This window comes from Orcinus orca, chromosome 15 (assembly GCF_937001465.1).
Source record: "Orcinus orca chromosome 15, mOrcOrc1.1, whole genome shotgun sequence".
NCBI classification, from domain to species: domain Eukaryota; kingdom Metazoa; phylum Chordata; class Mammalia; order Artiodactyla; family Delphinidae; genus Orcinus; species Orcinus orca.
In genome coordinates this window covers 85,766,479-85,782,807 of record NC_064573.1, presented here as the reverse complement: position 1 = coordinate 85,782,807, position 16,329 = coordinate 85,766,479, and positions in this window count along the sequence as shown.

Below are 16,329 nucleotides of genomic sequence, written 5' to 3'. Positions count from 1 at the left end.
GTGTATCCCTTGAGGGGGAGCCAGGACCTGCCCCAAGGCTGCACTATTGTCTCTTAGCTGCTCCCCCCTTGTCTCTGCATCCCCTCCCTCCCCTGATTAGCAACTGTTTGAACCTGCCCTTTGGAACTCAGGGAAGGTCTAATAGGCTGAATGAAGCCTATTTCCTAGAAACCAGAAATGGGGGACACGGAAAGGATTTGTACCCAGGAGGGGCCCACAGGGTCCTGCTCGGTTTCACAATCACTGAATATACATTATTATTCAATTTTTACTAGATCATCTCCTCAGATTCACTGTGGGATCCATGAAGACAGGGGCCAATGCTTTATTTTTGCTTCTAAATCAACCAGCTCTCTGCCTGGTACTCAGTCTATAGTTCTTGAATGAAATGCATGGGAAAAGATGCAATGTAGAGAAGTCACCACAGTGAGTGTCAGAGCACCATGAGCTCTTGGGGTAGACTATCTCCTTTCAAATAATGCTTAGAGTGGAATAGGCTCTACGTTTAAAATAAGGTTGAAAGGCATTTCACAAGATTCTCCAAATCCCATCCTCCTACCTGGATGGGAAAGACAGCTTATTCAGACATAATGTAGTGGAATCATTCAGAATGTTGAGAATCAGATCCAGAGGCAGAGAGAGAACTCCATGCTCAGTGGTTAACCAGAGTTTCATAGCAAGCAAATAAAATCCAGTTCCTTTGGAGGGATGCCCTCCAGAGCAAAGAGCACAGGCTATTTTGTCCGTACAATTACAGCTACAAGGAAAATTGGGTTGTTTTTTTTACAGAAGGAGCCCCATTTTGGTCAGGGTCATGGAGGAAGCCATGGTGGGCAGTCTTCAATCAACAGCATTATTTGTGAATGAAAGGTCATGATCCCTTTGTTGTGAAAACAGTCTTTTCCATCACTGAACATAAAATCCTCTTCACCCCATCCCAGTTACCTTGTGACTCCACAAGGGACCTTTGTCAGACAGTAATGATTCCAAGTTGATTTAATAAGGTGGAGACAAGGTACATAATTCAACCTTTGTCCCATCCATTTACAGGTACTTTGATAGCTGTCACCACCCTTAAAGATTGTAAAAGGGAAAGACAGTCTTCTCAGGCTCCTAGACATTACCTAAAAAAAGGTTTTGTGACATATTTGGTACAGAGTTTTTCTTCCTGAATCACTCCCATATGTTCTGGGATGCAGAGTCCACCAATGGCATTCCTGGCCAGTGAGGAGAACGGAAAAGTAGGGTTAACTCTTTGAATTTTGGGGATGAGTTGAAGCAATTCTGGAAGAAAAATGAACCAGAGGAAGCAGGTCTGAGATTTGAATTAAAGCAGCGGGCCGCATGGGGGCTGAGCTGCCTCATGCCTGCACCAGTGTGTCTGGGGCAGTCCGGGACACCCAGAAGCCCAGAAGGGCAGTGGGCCAGGACCTGGGCTCAGACTGGTGGCACATGGACACTCAGTGGGCGACCAGCTTGCCTGTCAGTCCCCGGAGCCTAATTCTCTGACATCTGTGCAAAGATTGAAACTTGTCAGTAAATTGTTACTGAATGAAAACAGGCACATGGACTATTCAAAAAAGCATATAGGGAGTTAGAGAGTTCTTCTGGATTTAGAATCTCTGGTTCTGAAAACTGCTGCAACATTGCAAACAAAATACTCACAAGTTTACATATAGATATGAAATTTAAAGATCATTGCGTTCAGTGGGAAAAAAGTATTTTCATATGATGCTTCTGATGAATTAATTATTAACAGGAGGCCATTTAAAATTGTTCCTTTTAATGGAAGATAGAACATACAATGTATTTTGAATTATAAACAAGTTGTGAAGCCACTTTCGGTTTCTTTTAAGGTCTCCATAAATTACAGATGGCTGAGGAAACGTTAAAATGCCTTTGCGTAAATTCGCGTTTAAAATTAAATTCAGACGTACCAAAATGATTTGTATAAAGAGTTAAATATTTTTCGAAAAATTGGTTTGCAAGAATGATCACCTCATGATGTACTGAAACATATATGACAATAGTTTACCAGAAATTTATGCCAGATTTGTCACAATCTATAAAATATTTTCTTTTCCCCCAGCTTTATTGAGATATAATTGACATATAAAATTGTGTAAGTTTCAGGTGTACAACATGATGAGTTGATACACGTATGCATTGCAAAATGATGACCAAGTTAAGGTTAGTTAACATATCCATCATCTTGCATACCTACTCTTTTTTTGTGTGTGGTGGAACCATTTAAGATCTCTCAGCAACTTTCAAGAATACAATACAGTATTGTTACCCTGTTCACCGTTCTCAATAGTTCCAATAACAGTTGCATCAGCAGAAATATCATTCTCAAAAGTAAAAATTATCCCAAATCTTCTGTATTTGCCAAGAGCCACTGAAAATGAAATTGCTAAAAGTATAAATTTTTATTATCTAATAAATGAATTTGCAGAAAAGCAAGCCAGAAAAAAATCTTATGATCAATCAAGATATCACATTAAAAAGTATCATTGTCCATTGTATAATATTATGCTACCAAACATATCTTTCATAGATAATAACGTATTTTTAAAGGAAAGCCTTTATATCTTAGTACATTTTTTTTAAAAAATAAATTTATTTATTTATGGCTGTGTTGGGTCTTTGTTGCTGTGCGTGGGCTTTCTCTAGTTGCGGTGAGCAGGGGCTACTCTGTGCTGTGGTGCGTAGGCTTCTCATTGCGGAGCACGGGCTCTAGGCACGTGGGCTTCCATAGTTGCGGCACACGGGCTCAGTAGTTGTGGCTCGTGGGCTCTAGAGCGCAGGCTCAGTAGTTGTGGTGCACAGGCTTGGTTGCTCCGTGGCATGTGGGATCTTCCCAGATCAGGGTTCGAACCCGTGTCCCCTGCATTGGCAGGCGGATTCTTAACCACTGCACCACCAGGGAAGTCCCAATATATCTTCGTACCTTTGACTTCACTCTTCTTTCTGCTTTCTGTAAAAGGGAATGTGCATTTTCATTTTGCAATAGTACTTGAAAATTATGTAGCTGGCCCTAATATGTGTTGGTAAAGAAGACATACAACAAAATTAGCATCACAAATACTGACATTCATTGTATGTTACAAGTGATGTGTCATGAAAAATAAGCAGAGGAAAGTAAGCAGATTCTGAAATGCACAGGTGCAGAGAGATGCACATTTGATAGGATGTCAGGATACACCTCATGGAAAACCTATGGGATTGTTTTTTTGTTTTTGTTTTTGTTTTGCGGTACGCGGGCCTCTCACTGTTGTGGCTCCTCCCGTTGCGGAGCACAGGCTCCGGACGCGCAGGCTCGGCGGCCATGGCTCATGGGCCCAGCCGCTCCGCGGCATGTGGGATCTTCCCGGACCGGGGCACAGACCCGTGTCCCCTGCATCGGCAGGTGGACTCTCAACCACTGCGCCACCAGGGAAGCCCCCTATGAGATTGTTGACTTATTTTATTGCACATTCATATATATCTGGTGTTTAGAAAAACAAAAGGGAAGCAATTGTTAACTGTTACATTACAGGCTAGTGTAATGATAGACAAGTGTTGTTGCCTATCAATAACTGAAGTTTGACAGGTAGAAAATATTTACTAAAATATGGAGAAACACTAAATGTGCTTAAAACAATGATTGTTAACAGTTGAGAACACCGAGGCACATGAAGAGAAGGAAAGTTTGGAGACAGAGTGAAACATCCTTAATAACGAGGAGGTCAGTTTCTGCTGAGGGCTGACTGCGTCATGCACGGGGTAAGCACTTTATTCTCATAATTAAATTTAGTACACACACACACACACCCACACACACACACACACACACTTTTTTGGAAAGAACTATTACTTCCCAGTTTTATAAAGGAGAAAACGAATGCTAAAAATGTTAGTTAGCCTAAAGTTACCGAGTTGATAAATGGCAGATGGGATTTGAACACAGATAGATTCATCTGACTCCAAAGCCCTTGGTTTTAACAATAATTCTATGCAGGGGCACCAGCACATGCCACTCAGCCCTTAACCCTGATCAGCACAGCATGCCGTCTTGGAAATGGAGACTCATCACGGATGTTGGATGGTGCTTGAACCTGGGCTTCCAAAATTCAACCAGAGGCTGTCTCAGCATGGAGGGGGCATCTCTGGCATAGGTGGATGGTGACCTTTGGCCACAGAAAGGTGCCCAAATCCTCTGGGAGAAGCACCCCAGTGCTCTGCCTTGGTTCCTCAAGGGGTGTGAGAACATCCATCCTTCTGTGGCAGAATCCCTGACCTTGAGCCAAACCTGAAAGGACCAACCAGGAAGTAGGGATAAAACAATAGAGGAGTTGACATGGAGCTGACAGACTTGTACACAGAAAAACTAAAAACAAATTTTTTTAGAGGAAAAAATAGAGTAAAAGAAATTAAAGAAGACATAAATAAATGGAAAGTGTTCATGGACTGGAAGACAATATCGTTTAGATGACAATACTAATGAAAGTGTAGTGGATGTACATGGGTAATGCTTGCAAAACAATATGAATGTACTTTATGCCACTGAGCTGTAAACTTAAAAATTATTTAAATGGTAAATCTTACATATTTTTTTTACTATATAAAGTGTACCAGTAAAAAAAAAAAAATTTTGTGCAAGGTCACAGAGTAAATGCTGGACCCCAGATTAGAAAGTAATTGTATGTTTTTCAGAGATGGAGCTGTTAAGATTCTGTTTATTGTAATGGTCTCTTAACTGAAAAAAAACAAAAATAGAGGAGTTGACTAAATGTCCATCAATGGATGAATGGATAGAAAAGATGTTGCAGCTATATATTCTGTGTACTCTATTATATATATAATAGAATACTACTCTCTCTATATATTATGTATATAAAATAGAATACTACGCAGCTGTAAAAAAGAATGAAGTCTTGCCATTTGCAGCAACATGGATGGACCAGAGGGCATTATGCTAATTGAAAAAAAGTCAGACAGAGAAAGACAAATACTGTATGATTTCACTTATACATGGAATCTCAAAGCAAAACAAAACTATAGATACAGAAAACAGATTGGCGGTTGCCGGAACATAGCAGAGTTGCGGGGATGGCCAGAATGAATGACGGGAATCAAAATGTACCCACTTCCAGTTATAAAGAAAATAAGTCCTGGGGATGTAACGAATAGCATAGTGACTATAGTCAATAATATTGTACTGCATATTCAAAAGGTGCTAAGAGAGTGAATCTTAAAAGTTCTCCTCACACACACACAAATTATACGTAATAGACTTACTGGGGTGATCATTTTGCAGCGTATGCAAAGCATCTAATTATTATGTGGTACCTCTGAAACTAATATAATGTTGTATGTCACTTATATCTCAAAAAAAAAAAAAAGAGAAAGAGAATTTCACAGTCACCGACCAAGCCCTGGCTATTCCAGGATGATCACTACAGCGGTGGTGGTTTGGTTTCTTTGGCTGGTGGTTACAGGGATGGAGGGTCAGGGTTTACTGTCATATATGGTCTTACCATCGTCCATTTAAAAATTCAGGCTCTCGCTTATCATCCCCGTATTTCAGAAGATAGAGCAGAGGTGAGATAAAGAAACATGTTCACGTCTAGTAGCTACTGTGAATGAAAACTGTTGCTAAGTATCAGTAAACAAAGGATGTTACAGTCATCAAGCCACTACCTCCCGCCCCTGAAGGTGAGCCCTGAGGGACCTCAGGATGGAGACAAACAGGCTGCCCACTGCCCAGCCCTCAGCCACTGCAGCCCCCCTCCAGCAGTGCACCCTAAGGGGACTCAGGATGGGAAAGAACTGGATACCAGTCCCAGATAACTGAGGTGCATATCAAAGGAATGATTTCAATGAGCCCAGACCCTTGTATCTTCCCATCCACAGAAAAGGGCTAAATTCCTTAACTTGCGATGTCTGGTTCTCTTTAATGCACAGTAATCTTTTGACGTTCTACTACCTGGTCTTTGTTGCAAAAACCCTGTCTGTCCTGTCTGTCTCTCCATTCTGAGGGCATAAGAGCTCGGTCTGTGCTTTTTCTAAATAAGCAGCCTCCATCCTTCCTCAGCCCAAATTTACATACCTTAAAATTCAACAGTGCAACACACATAAGCATTAGAAACCTCAACAAACGTAGCCTTCAGGCTTTTGTCAAACTCAGCCACATTTTGATAATGGTGCTTTCCCTAAAGGCACCATTTTAGCAGCATGTCTTCAAGTTTGTTCGCATCCAAGTAGTTTTAAGGGCAATTCTTAATATTCTTTGACTTCCCTCATTTATTTTTTTCAAGCCCATCTTCCCACCGCATCAGTAAACATCTAAACCTTCTGTCAAGGCCACTTAATTAGCAGCTGCACCGACTGGAAACTCTCCCCTTAGCAGCACAGAGGCTGCTTTCTTTGTGGCGACAGGGAGGGTCCCCAAGAAGACTCCTGCTCCTGCGTTAATTACCATTCAGAGCCGGCTCTTCACGCACAAAGACTTCAGCCCTTCCGAAGATTTGCTTGTCATTGTGACTGGATTCTCCTGGCATTGAATTGCTGTCCCCTCCACCTGCCAATCCTCCAAAGATACTGTGCTTGAAACTCAAGAGATAAGCAAACAAGTGAGTGTCTGTGAGTGTGTGCAAGCCGGCTCCATCGAGGCTCCTGGGACACTGGAGAATTCCGCTGGGCTGCTTGTTCATCCAGAGAACGGCCCCCGGCGCCCTCTGTGCCTGTCACCACCCGGAAATCGTACAAGAGGCCGGCCGCTGAAGTTAAGCTTTGGGGGTTATTTAGCATCGGCGGCTTTTCTAATTTGGGAACGGGAGGGCTGAAGGAGGCAGCAGAGAGAGGCTGAAACTAAACGCGGTCCCTGGTTCCTGCTAGGGAAGGGGATGAGTCAGAAGTGAAACCTCAAGGTTCAAGAGCGAAAGAAAGAAAAACGTCAATGTCGTGAGATTCTAAGTGATGAATTGTTTTATTTTTCCATTTGCATTAGTTAATGGTTAAGCAGTGAACATGAGTTGTTTGTCTGGTTTTTAAAAGAGAAAAGATGGGGCTTCCCTGGTGGCGCAGTGGTTGAGAGTCCGCCTGCCGATGCTAGGGGACACGGGTTCGTGCCCCGGTCCAGGAAGACCCCACATGTCGCGGAGCGGCTGGGCCCGTGAGCCGTGGCCGCTGAGCCTGCGTGTCCGGAGCTTGTGCTCCGCAATGGGAGAGGCCACGGCAGTGAGAGACCCGTGAACCGCAAAAAAAAAAAAAAAAGATGGAAAGAATAAACATCCCACCTGTACCATTCCCACCAACCTGTCTCCCTTTTCATCCACCATCCCACGCCCCCCATCATGTTGATTGTCATCCTCGGGGCCATTGCATATGGTCACAAGTGAGTAGAGGAAGCCCCAAGCAGTAGGTCTCAATAACTGTGCCACAAACAGAAAGGAAATGGGAAAGAAAAAGTAGGCTTTTAGAAAATTATTGGGAGGTTTGTCCCAAAGCCTCTCAGCAGAAAGTCGAGTTCATCCTCGTAGGTGCCATGCCCATCCTAGCTGCAAAGGAAGCCAGGAAAATGAGGGTCTGACAAGGGAGGGCGTCTGGAGGGTGGCGATTAGCCGTCAGAGCTTATCCAGGGCGGCCAGGCATGGGATCAGGAAGAAGGACATTGACTGTGGTTGAGGGACTTAGCAAATGTTGGCCACTGCCTTCAACCTCCCCTTGTCCAGAGTCCCCCGGAAAACCAGGTTCCCCCCACTCTAGTGTGGACTCCCTGTTCCATTCTGTGTCCGCATCCTTTTTCACATCCTTGTCTATATCCAGCTTTTTGCTGCCGATTCCATTCCCTCAGCACTGGGGATGTAACTGAGCAGGACCCTACGAGGCCTTCCCAGAATAGACCTCCACCCATGTCCTCCACCTGCCTTTTGTCTGTAGAAAAACTTTAGTCAAAGAAGAAATTTAATCAGAGAAGTGACAAAATGTAGAGGGAAAGGAAAACAGTCAAGCAAGACAAAATAGTAATACTTTAGCCATTAAACAAAGTCGAGGACCTTTAGTTCTTCCTCAAGGACTATAGATACTATCTGAGCCGTGTCCTTCGAGCTGCTTTGCAGATACTGAAACCCCCTCCAGGTGGGAGAAGTTAACTGCGTGCTGCCCACCAGCACGGAGACCCCAGACTGGTTGGTACCAGAAGGTTGATGATGCCGACTCCCAATTACCTCATCACCAACCAATCAGAAGAAGGTCCATGGGCTGACCACGCCCTCCTCTTTGAACCATTGCTATAAAACTCCTCACTACCCGCTCTAGGGTGGGACACACAGTCTTGAGGGCCTTAGCCCGCTCTGGCCCCCTTTGCCTGGAAAGCAGTAAAGCTATTTCTTTCTACTTCACCCAAAACTCTTGCTCCAAGATTTACTCTGGCACTGGTGTACAGAGGCCGAAATCTAGGCATCAGGGGCCCACTGAAATCTACATGCCCACGTCCACTGACTCAGGTGGGTTGGCCATCGGCTGTGAGTCTGAGTTTATATCGTGTTGAACTATTTGTTTCTCCTGAGCCAGCAAAGGACCCTTCAGTGGACCTTTGGGTTTTAGACCAGATTTTCTTTTTTTTACACTGGCAACACTTCCCTGGAACAACGGACACACTTAGCTAATTCTTCAGGAAGTTTGTGGCTTTCCAGGGACCTCAGGAAAAAGAGGAAACATTATCACTGTTTGATCCACCAGCCAAAGCCGTCGTCTGCAGCTGGCCGTCACAAGGGGCCACCTCCATCCCGCTGATGGTCCACTACCAACACCCCTTGACCCTGAACATGGCCCTTTCTTGTTTTCTCCTTCAGAAACAAACACAGCACTTCCAGGAGGTGGGTCCGAAAGTGACACAAGAGATGCTGACATGCCTCGAGACATCCAGAAGACCACTTCATCCTCATGGAGTGAATGGACAGCGAATTCTGCACACAGTGGAAGGGTCCCAGGGGTCTGTGTTTTCGCTGGGCTTGGGTTCTAAAAACAGCATGGAGGGAGAAATCAAGAGTGGTGAAAAGAACTGAATAAACCCAACAGAGCAGTTTCCTTCTAAGGGGGGGACACAGCAGGGGCCGTAGTCGGCAGGCATCTAGAGACCACGTGGTGTGAAACATACACGTCAGCTACATGATGCCGGGAGATGCTCCCACCAGGAGAGGCCCTGGAACTGAAGCCGCTTCCTTCCCCTCACTGCTGGGGCAGCAGATTCTGCTGGGAATGTGGGCAGAGCACCACTGAAATGATTTCTCATTGGCTTTGTGTCTCTGTAGCTGAGCATGTGTCTAGCTGTGCTATGTTGAGTTAACTATGTGTGACGCTTCTCCAGGGGATGGACCGGGAAGAAGTTTAACTATTAAACAAAACAAAACAAAAAACCGGGCAGGACTGTGGGGGGGTGGGTAGCAGAAAACCCCAACTAGAGTTCAGTGAAATCCCAGAGCAACAGACCCAAAGTCGGCACGGGGTCTGTCTCCCTCCGCTCCCTCCTCGACCTGCTTCTGCCCCCCCACCAACCCTCTCCAGAGCGTGACGACGTTTTTAGAGTGTCTGAGCCTTCAGGACAGAGAACTGTACAAAATCACTTGGTGATAAAGATAGACGGTGGCTGCAATAACTTCACTGCTGTTAAGGCAGAAGCAAACGCTTGCTTTTTATTTGTCCAAGAAGTCTGTCTCCATCTGACTTATTTCATTCAGCGTAATACCCTCTGGGTCCATCCATGTTGTCCAAAATGGCAAGATTTCACCTTTTTTATGGCTGAGTAGTATTCCTTTTTATATAGACATGACAGCTCTTTATCCATTCATCTATGGATGGGTACTTAGGTTGTTTCTGTATCTTGGCTAGTGTAAATAATGCTGTGATGTGCATAGGGGTGCAGCCATCTCTTCAAATTCATGTTTTCATATTCTTTGGTTAAATACCCAGAAGTAGGATTGCTGGCTCCTACAGTTCTATTCTTAATTTGTTGAGGCACCTGCATACCGTTCTCCATAGTGGCTGCACCAATTTACATTCCCACCAACAGTGCATAAGGCTTGCTTTTACAAACAAATGTGCAGAACGAATGGATAAACCAAACCAAACAGAAACAAACACATAGGTACAGAGAACAGAGCAGTAATTACCGGAGGGGAAGGGGCGGGGGGAAGAGCAACGTGGGTAAAGGGGTCAAGTGTATCGTGACGGGTGGAAATGAAATTTTTGGTGGTGGGTACACTGTAGTATATACAGAAGTAAAAATGTAATGTTGCACACCTGAAACATATAAAATATTATAGACCAGTGTTACGTCAATTAAAAAAAAAGTCTGCATTTCATTGGATTCTGGGAGGGAGGACAGGAGACAGAGGAGGAGTGAGGCTGAGAGGAACTTTGCTCACAGCTGTGCAGTCACCCCAGCGCCCTGCACTGCTGCCCACAGTGCTGTTTGAAATGCTAACTGACACTTGTTTTCTCCTCCCGGTGCCCCTTCATCCCACCTCACGTGGCCCTGCTCTCAGCCTGGGGGCTGACTGTGTGCTGTTTTAGGCCCCAGGGATGGAATGTTACGCCCGAGAAAGGAATCTCTTTGTGAAAATTCCTGAGAAGGATGGGGAATCTTCAGGGTGCAAGAGAAATGCTTACTAAGAGCTGAGTTTCCTGCCTCCAAAGGACACTGAAGGGTTTCTGCTAGTGGGGGTAAAGGGGAGGGTGGGAAGTGGAGTGAACATGATGGGAGAGGTTAGGGGGCACACGTCCTAAAGGACCCCATTGAAAGGGTCCTTGCTTGATTACAAGATCAGGGAGGGCTCTTCAGTGGGAGGGTTGGAGGGGTCTCTGGGGACTCGTCCTCACTGGTGAGTGCCAACTTTCCAGAACTTCACAGATTGCCCGGCTGCAAAGCCTAGATTGATTGATTGATTGATTGACATTTGCTAACTTCAATGCACCTTTTCTACATTTTCCAGAAGTGTCAGTGATCATCACCAAGTCCCTTCCCACTAACACAACTGCTGGAATAATCTAGCCACTGAAAATTAAACACAAATCAAAAATAATGTACCCGGATGCCAAAGAAGAGACCTCCCCTCTTCTTTCAGTGTTTCCTTTAGGAAGATTCTATTTGTAAGTCCTTGCCCTGTCTATTGGAGACATATGTACATCTTTTAAAAAGTTTGAGGAGCACATCTTCTAAATAAGCCTCTTGCTGGCTTTGCATCCTAGGGATGTCTTTCCTGTAGCCACCTCCTTAGAATGTGTTGAGTAAAAAAGAAATGCGCGACCTAAACGTTGAGAGTTACGTTTTATTCTGCAGACGTTCTGAGGACTTCAAGCCTGGGACACAACATCTCAGGTAATGCTGAGAAACTGCTCCGAAGAGGCAAGGGGGGCGGGTAGTCAGGATACATGTGAGTTTTTGCAACAAAAGACCAGGTGTCGCAACATCAAAAGTTTACTGTGAATCAAAGAAAACCAGACATCTCAAGTTAATGACTTTAGCGCTTTTCTTTGTATGGGAAGATGCAAAGTCTGAGCTCACTGACATCCTTCCTTTGATGTGCACCTCACCTATCTGGGGCCGGTATTCTGTGATTTCTCATCCTATGTCTCCTCGGGGTGTACCACTGGGCGTGGCTGCAGCAGTTGACTGCTAGATGGGGGGCATCCTGTTTCCGTCCTGAGTTCCCTCAGGGCTCACCATCAGGGTGGCTGTAATGTGATGGATGATGGCTGCAACATCCTTTGTTTACTGACGTGGCCGCAATATTTTTCATCCACAAATGTAAACCTCCAGGAGGTGTTCACCCTGTCACCCTGTCTCTGTGGGAGTTTGTAGATGCTTAGCATAAAACAGAAGCAATATTGTAACAAATTCAATGAAGACAAAAGAAAATGGTCCACAGCAAAAAAAAACTTAAAAAAATATTAGGTTGGCCTGTTTCTTTTTACTGCTACTAAATGTAGCCACATTTAATGTAGAACAATTACAATTCCATAGGCGGCTGGCGTTTTATTTCTTTTGGATGGTGAGGAATTCGAGAATTAAAGAAAACAGGTGTTAGGGGTTGGAGGGGAGGGAATACGAGATTTTCCGGAGGTCCTTCTAGAAGGTGCATGAACGCACTTTGGGAAAATCTTAGGGATGTCAGGTGGAAGACTGGAGCCATCCTTTGAATGACTGACCCTGCGTTTGTTCTGGTTCAGGCTCAGATTCCAGGCATATTCCCTGTCCTCCAGGGTGACAGACACAGACCTGCCTCTAGCTCGGGGAAGGTGTTATTGGGATGTAAGGACAGGTAAGTGAGCTCTGAACTTGGGGTGCCTTCTTCAGCTTCTAGGGTGGCTCCCACTCCTGGCTCATGGCCCCCTTCCTCCGTCTGCAAAGCCAGCCATGTTGCCTCTCTCCTGTGCTACCTCTCCCCTGATCTCTCCCTCATCTTGATGACACCTGTGGACCTAGCAGGGCTGCCCCAGGATCGTCTCCTTCAGGCAAAGTCGGCCATCCACAACCTTAAGCCCTCTTTGGAACTTTAACGCCCCTCTGCCACAAAACCTAACATATTCAGAGGTTTCAGGGGTTAGGATGTGGGCATGGCTGTGTCCAGGAGGGGAGAGCATCGGTCTACCTACCGCAGGCTCTGCCAGTAACTAAGACAATATTTCTTCTCCTATCTTGAATCTTTTGTCTCAACTTGTTCCGAACTCAGATTAAAAAGGGAAGTGCCTCTTATTAGGGGAACATCTTAGAGGCCCCAACAAAGGTGACTTATCCCATGGCAGCCATACCCTGATGGACCCCGAGCTTCGCTCTAAGGGCTCTGAGCTTCACCCCTCCCTGGGCTCTCCCACGGCGTCTTCCACAGGGCAAGACGTTAACCAGTATTTCTAGTAGTTAAGGATGGTGGTGAAGCCTTACAGGGCGAGGGTCCCAAAGGGTGGACCTGCAGAGTGAACTTAGGACAGGACTCCGAGAGTCCGGGAATCTGTGTCCCTCCTCTCATCGTTCAGAGGATGCCGCCGACATCTGAATCTGGAATCTTGCAAAGGGAAGGAGCGAGAGAACTGCCTGATTGAGTAAATAAAACAAACATGCTTCTCGTTCTGCTGGAGACAATGGCGCACATGAGGGAAACAAAGCACGATGCCAATCACGGGTTATTTCCCCCAAGCAGGACTTCGCTTTTAGCTTGAGTCAAAAATAGATTCCCATTTACAAGTACTTTCCTGTCAATAAAAATCCATTTTCGGCATGCGTTTGCCTCTCGCCTCACGCCACATGTGGATTCTGAAGAGAAAAGAACGTTCTGCTTACAAATAGCGGCGTCTTCCTCTGTGTTTCTCCCTGCACGGCCTCATTTTCCATTCACAGACGTGCCTTTTCTGTGAGCAAAGCTCATTGGTTCAGGATAATGATAGGCTCCCAGACTCCGCAGGAGCTGCCGGAAGTGCCAAATATTTTGGATGTTTTAGAGGCTGAACAAAACAAAGATGCCCAGCGGGATAGTGATGGATGGGTACCCTGGGGTCTCCAAGCAGGACGGAGCCCCCGGAAATGCCAGTGCCAGGAACAGCAGCAAGGAAAGCCAGCTGCGAGGCCAAGAAGGGGGACACGCGCTCGCGTAGTTTCCACCAGGACAGAAGGGACGCTACCTTCTGGAAGTTTCACGTATTTCCCGATCTGTTCAAAGGAAAGAATGGGTCCTGGCCCGCTTCACAGGTGAAAGAGATCTGGCCTCTTTCTCCTTCCGGGTCTCGGGTGGCTTCCTTGAGAGCCTCGGACTTTGGAGTGTTCAGCTCTCACTTATGCGGCACATCGAGTGTATTAAATTGATTAGGGGAATGATTCAAATGCCCAGATTTGCATTCGCTACCCGGAAGTGGTCACGTCCATTTCCACTGAGCTACTGGCCTCCTCCTGTGTTATGTCTCTGGCCCTCGAATGGTATTCAGGACGGTCATTGGTAAATGGTCTTGTGGATCTGGGGTCTCGCTTAGAATATTGTTTTTACTTGTCTTTAGTAGTGGGTTTATAATGATCTGTATTACTTCCAAATTGTTAACGGCCATATAGGCAAGCAAAGACTTACTTATGCAAACCAACAATTGCAGAGGCAACAAGAAATGTGTTTTTTGAGGGTGAATTGAAGGAAATCTGTATTAGTTGGGACTCTTGGTTTCAGGAAATGGGAATTGCTAATTAATATTGTCTAAGCACGTAAAGGTCTCCGTTGGCTCTCATACCGGTTTTTCTTCCTCAGGGTCAACTCTGCTTTTCTATCTCTGGGTTCCTTTCTTGCCCAGCCACTCCCCTTGAAGTTATTCATAAAAACTTCAGGGCTACACCATCAGCAAGCCCAGACGGAAGATGTCTTTATTTTCTTCCATACTACCAGTTCCATAAAAGCCTTGGAATTGAATTTCTTTGGCTGTGACTGGGACGTGTGTCTGTCCCTGAATCAATCCATGTGGCCAGGAAGTGAGGAACACTGTACTCTGATGGTGTTATGGGTGGGGAAGTCAGGTCCATCCAGACCAAATGTGCTGAGAAATATATACTTGGATGGACAGCACAGCACACAAATACAGAAAGAAATGAGCATAAAACCAGATGGCTTCTTAGATGTCAACATGACAGCCTCTACTCTCAGAAACTTTAAAGTCTCTGAGGGGATAGATGAAAGTGCAAGGCTCCCTGCAATAAGATGCATACCAAGAGCTAAAAGAGAGGGTGAAGAGTATTTGGGTATGTTTCAGGTAGGATGATTTCGAAAGCAAGTAATGAAATACTCAAGTAAAAGTGTCATAACCAATAGGGCTTGCTTTTATTTCATTTGGTAAGAAGCCAGGAGGGAGGCAGTTCCAGAGATGGTTTGATGGCCCAAGAGCATCATTGAGGACCCAGACTATTTCCATCCTTTTGCTCAATACTTACCATCGTGTTTTGTTTTGCTTTTTTCCATTCGGAGGTCTCTTTCCTCATGGTTGCAAGATGGCTGCTTCAGCCCCAGGCATTGTGCCTTCTCAAAGTATCATCTAAAAACAGGAAGAACAAGGGGCGGACAAAAGCACTTCTTATACATCTCTTTCTTTACATCAGGGAAGAAAACCTTTCTCAGAAGTAATATGAAGCTGTCCCATTATATCTCCTTGACCAGCATGGGTCTTATGGACCGATACTTACAGAGAAAGCTGGGAAAGTGTATCTCTAACATTTCAGTCTCTATAATGGATGGCAGCTTTGCCCAGAAGGAGAAAGGGAAATGGTAAAGTCATGGATGAGAGAAAAACTCCAGAAAAGGGAGAGTTTCATAGACGTGTGACTTGAGAGCTCGCTATTAAAAAGTACTCAGGAAATTTTTAAAAGAGATATACCAAGAAGGGAAAACGACAGTACAAGAAGGCGATCAGAGGGTACAAGGGTCCCTAAGGGAAGACCAAACTCTGGGAACAAAATTCTGTCCACTAACAACAGAAAGATATTGGAGCAGAAGACTGTAAGGTTGGAGAAGCCAGTCTGAGTAAGATCAAGTTCAACCTGAAGGACTAGAATCTGGGATTTCAGTTTTTAAGCGAGAGGTGAATGGGTCCCATGTAGAATCGCCCCATATGAAGTCTGGCCCTTACCTGTGTTTTATTTGTCTTGTATTCTGGGAGGGGGGAAATATACCATTGTCAACATTTAACAATCGAGAGCCAGGGTCTTAGCTTCTGTAGAAAAACTGGAAGATCTGCCAACACTGGGCTCATGCCCTTCCTGAGAGCAGCCACCCTCCGTCCCCATTAGACGGGGCACGCCCACCCCAGTCTCCCAGAGTCTCCCTCAGCCAGCTTCACTCCTCTGTGGTTCCTGCCTGGAGGCACTAGGGGTGTGACCCCAAGATGAGGCAAAGGGGGCAGGTGTCCGCCACCTGCGGGTAAAGTTCCAGGAGCAGACCACGTGTCTCAAGGTAGGTTAGGGGTCACACCTGCAGGTGCCAACGTGGCGCCAGGAAAACTGGGAGTCACACACCTGTCAGGCATCTTCTCACTTTGTTCCGTGCTGTGATGCAGGCTCTGCCCCAACGGGAGTCCAGAGGTTGGATTCCAGTGTAACTCAGTACCAGTCCGAACCATGAGGGTTGCATTGTTCTTAGACCCTGTTGCTTTCATTTATTTGCATAACTGTAAATTTGCCCTAATGTCTTTGGGTTAATACCTTGATGACACGAGTAGGTGTTACTTCCTGCCTCCCCCACAAAAACAGTGAATTCAACCCAATGTTTCAGCCATCAGCCCAGGCTGCTGCCCATGACGGGAATGAAGACACTTCCGGGCTCAGAG